At 35.5% G+C, this 5,024-nt stretch overlaps 1 pseudogene; it reads right to left on the bottom strand.

Moving 5' to 3' along the window:
- Positions 1-279: 279 nt before the first annotated feature.
- Positions 280-4,452, bottom strand: LOC112740418 (magnesium transporter MRS2-4-like; annotated as a pseudogene).
- Positions 4,453-5,024: the final 572 nt, after the last annotated feature.

Below are 5,024 nucleotides of genomic sequence, written 5' to 3'. Positions count from 1 at the left end.
TAACATAAAGACTCAAGACAAGATAAATAACTAAACTTAGACTTATATTCGTTTAAATTGCAATCCACTAATAATACAAAATATTCCAAGTAAAGTATTTAAATAACCTACTCATACTCATCTAAATACTCGTCTAAATATATGAACAAAATTGCTGTTCATTCTAAAAAAACCGATCCATGACAAATATAGGGCAAACAGAGTAACAAAACTAACACCCTAGGAATTTAGTAACTCAAATTTCTGCATCGACAACAATTTAGGATGAAGCATAGCAATTTAGGATGAAGCACTACTATGAAGGCCTTGAGACTTCTTGCTTGTTGCCAACTGGGACTCTGGCTACAAGAACAACAATAAATGAACATTTGATGCAACATGAAAATCAAATCGAAATTTTTAAAACATGGTAAAATCAATACCTCTTTCTTAACAGGCTCTTCCTTCTCGGATAAGATCAACTCTATGTGGCAGGGAGATGACATGTAGGCTGACAACAAAAGTCATAACCAATATTATGAAGAGTGCAATGGCAACACTCGTTAGAATTAACCACTCTAATTTTCATATACTTATCTTTTGTAATCATATTAAACATCAATATAATAAAAGAAGATTAAAGCTCCGCGAGAAATAAATTAAGGAACCAAAGATAAAATAGATGTATAAAACACGGGAATCACCCTAGTTAGAGTACTAGGATTATAACTTACGATTGATTCTTCTATGAGCACGGTAGGTGCGGCGTCTTTGTTTCTATGCTTGGTTGACTTGGATGTGGGAAATGTAAAGAGCATCCACATCGAAACCTTTCACCTGAACAAACGAAAACAAGTTCAAACAGAAGCAAGCCATGGAAAATCAAACACGGCCATGCAATGCAGCATACACACCTCAGCATTGCGCTCAGCATTCTTGAGCAAATCAAGGATGAATTTAGCTGATTTTACAGGCCAGCATCCTTGTCCATTGGAATGTCTGTTCTTTGCCTGGGCAGTCCTTCCAACACCACCATAGAAGCGTCGGAATGGAATGACCTATTTATGGGCCAAAACGTCCTCCAAATACCTCTTTGCCTTAACAAGCAAGAACTTCTTGATAGTAAAGGCAGTCTCTCTAGAGTTCTATAAAAGAAAGCTTCTTAATCCCCGCTCAATAATAGAAAATAATTGAATGAATAATATAAGTCATCTTTTTTATTCACATAATATGGAATTCGCTACATCAAACTTTCATCAACAAAAGAGACAAATAAATTAACCCATTATTGATAGCAATGTATAAAATGATTTATAAGGGACCACCGGATAGAAGCATCAATTGATAAATCAGATTTGTAACTAAACCAGAAATTATCAGCCATTGGGCTTTGCAAGTTGGAAATTTGGAGGAGATCAGCAGACAGAGGAAAAGCAAGCGAAGGAAGGGAAGAGGTTGACCAGTTAATGTACGGATAAATATTTTTTATTTAAAACAATTCGTACAAGATAAATGATAAACCCCATTTTTAGGGTTTATCTTGTGCTTAATTGAGTGGATTTTATCCACTATTCTCACACTTATTCATAGAATTCGCATGTTTTACATTTTCCTTCCTAATTTTGTGCTATGATTGAAAACATGCTTCTTTGGCCTTAAATTTGCTATGTTTAATCCTCTCTTATTACCATTCGATGCCGTGATATGTTTGTTAAGTGCTTTCAGGGTTTATAGGGCAGGAATGACTTAGAGGATGGAAAGGAAGCATGCAAAAGTGGAAGGAATACAAGAAATTGAAGGAATTGCTAAGCTGTCAAGCCTGAGCTTTTCGTACTAAATCGATCATAACTTGAGCTACAGAGGTTCGAATGAGGTGGTTCTAGTTGCATTGGAAAGCTAACATCTGGGGCTTCAAAATGATATTCAATTTGCTATAGTTGCCATGCAGTTAGGTGATGCGCACGCATGGATCACGCGTACGCGTGACCTTGCGAAAGTTCAGCGATGCGTACGCGTGGGCGACGCGTACGCGTGACAGAGCCACATGCTGCACGTATCAGAAAACACTGGGGGCAATTTCTGGGCTCTTTTTGGCTAGTTCCAAGCCCAAAAACACAGAATAGAGGGTGCAGAGTGGGAGAATCATTCATACAACAATTCATTCACATAATTTTAGGTTTTAGATGTAGTTTTTTAGAGAGAGAGACTCTCTCCTCTTTCTAGGTTTTAGGGTTCCTTTTAGTTCTTCTCAATTTTTGAATTCTCTCTTAAGTTTAACTTAGTTTCTCTTCTACTTTTATTTGTCTTAGCATTCTAGTTTATTTATTTCCCTTGTTAATTACTTTATGTTGCCAATTTAGTTTATGAATTCTTATGTTAGGTTTGATTTCCCTTTTAATGCAATTTGAGGTATTTCATGTTTATTGCTTCTTCCTTTATTTGTTGTTGTTGATTCCTTGCAATTGTTGGTTTAGATTTTATTATCTCTTATTATTTTTCTATGTTTCTATTTTGCGCCTTCCAAGTGTTTGATAAAATACTTGGTTGGATTTTAAATTAGTTTTTTATATTCTTAGCTTTGATTGATTAATTGGAGACTCTTGAATTATCAAAGGTCTTTTATTGATTGGTGATTGAGACTTGCTAGTAGGTTTAAGCTTCACTAAATCTAGTATTTGATTAGTACTTGTGAACTTAAGTCAACTTTACTCACTTGATCCTTCATTGTTAGAGGTTAACTAAGTGAAAGCAAAAGGTAATTACCATCATAATTGACAATGATAATGAGGATAGGAATTCCAATTTTCAATCCTTGTTAGGATTTTTCTTAGCTATTATTTTATATCCTAGTTATTTATATTACTTATCTCTTATTACAAAACCTAAAAAGATACAATCTCATAACCAATAATAACACACTTCCCTACAATTCCTTGAGAGACGACCCGAGGTTTAATACTTCGGTTAATTTTATTGGGTTTGCTTAAGTGGCAAACAAATTAAATTTGATTGAGGTTTGATTGTCGGTTTAGATCTATACTTGCAACGCGATTACTTTTGTGAAACTCTTTATCAACGATTTCCCCCATCAATAAACTCATAAAATACATATAGTCCTTCTAACAGAAAGAAGCAGTGGAGCATATTTTATGTCTTTCAACCAAGAAAAGACACCAAAAACAGAATATTGATATTAAAAGGACAGTTGACTCAACCTCGTAAGTTGCATGCATCATGATATCATGCATATCTTGAGCTACTAAACACGTTTTGAGGTTATTTTACAGACCAGTAAACAAACTTGTGACAAATTGAGATTATTATAAATTTCACACTACAGGTAATCCAGGTTATGTTTGCATCTATAATCACTGATTGCTGAGATTAGTATAGTCAATTGTAATCACAAACCAACGGTCAATATCAATTTACACTTATGTTCTTAGCAACTTTTTCCATCTTGCATATGCCAGTATAAGCAGAAAAATGAAGAAGCAACCAAAACAAGTGCTCTAAACAAAGGGCCAAAATATTCCATTTACTTGAAATAGTGAACAAGGAATGTTCATACCAAATGAACCGGCAATCAAAGTTTCAATAGCAATCGCAAATGATGCAATTGTCAATGTCAACTGCAGCTGAATAAGTTTCTTTTTGTGATTATCAAGTTGGATGTTGACATAGTCTTCTGTATCATCAATATACTCCCTAACTTGCAAATTAGGACTTTATCACTTCACAAGAATGATATCATGAAAAACATTTTCCAGAATTCAATATGCTTCACTCGACATCTTGGATGAAGAGATATGATTTAATAGAATTTGGTAATAGGTACACTTACAGACAATATCTTGTTACGAGTTCCATCCAACTGCATAAAATATGCTTCAAGCAACATTTCCAGATCCTCCATGTCATTATCATCCCCTAAGTTACTAGTTACCAAACTTCCACTTCTGGTAGAACCAAGTCGACGAGTATTAAAAAGGTTGTTCAAGGTTGTGGCCCCCACATGAGCATCAAGTTTCTGATTCTGCAACCACTTCCTTGTCAAATATAGTTGTGCCATGTCTTCGTTGTCATCTAACAGATGTTCAATTTCATCCCGTACCTGTAAAATTGGGCCATAAAATTCCTAAGAATGATATAGGTATACGACTTGGTTCATGGAAATCATCATCAGATAAAACTACTACCTATCATGGAGAGTTATAGGTTCAGGCAACATTGGAAATGTGAAAATAGGCATAGAGACAACTCTAATAACAAATGAAGAAGGAAAAAGAAACAAAGGGAGAACAACAGGAGCAATAAATGGGAGAAGATTATGGTAATCATGCATTGTACCTTCTGCACCCGTGCCAGAAAATGCATAAAATTGCTCTTCAAACTTCGCACATGTTCAAGATTTTTGGTACTAACATTTCTAGCCAAATCATCTAATACAGGGTAAGCACCTCTCTCAAGGTCTACCACACTTGAGTCCAGAGAGGATACCTAGTAAATGAAAATATCAATCAAATGCAGAACAATTATCTCAGTCATATTCAACCTTGCATTGAAACAAATTAGTACTACCTAGCAACAGCAATGACAATGGCACCACACACTTTTCTAATTTGAACAGCTGCAAGCCCTACACCTCCTGCTGCACCCAAAACCATCAACACCTACAATTTCATCAACTTTTCAACCACTCCAAAGAGATATAAACATAACCAACGAATAAATAAATAAAAATTAACTACGTATGACATACCTGACTAAGGTTAAATTAGCTCTATGCACAAGTGCTACATGAAAAGTGCCAAATGTCACAGCAAGTGCTCCAGCAGCAACAAGATCACAACCTTCTGGCACACGGATCTAATTGGAAAAAAATAGAACAGGAGAAGCGAATTAGCATGAAGCAGAAGCTGAAAACAAGAGAAAATCGAGGGGGGAAAGGGGAATTTAGGGTTTGGGGGATACCTGAAGAGCAGAGGGGTCATCGGCATGGAGAGGATCAAGGGGAATTTAGGAATTTCCAAATGAAATTGAAG

The sequence above is a fragment of the Arachis hypogaea genome, chromosome 14 (assembly GCF_003086295.3).
Source record: "Arachis hypogaea cultivar Tifrunner chromosome 14, arahy.Tifrunner.gnm2.J5K5, whole genome shotgun sequence".
In the NCBI taxonomy this organism is placed as follows: domain Eukaryota; kingdom Viridiplantae; phylum Streptophyta; class Magnoliopsida; order Fabales; family Fabaceae; genus Arachis; species Arachis hypogaea.
This window is presented reverse-complemented; position numbering and strand designations above follow the sequence as displayed.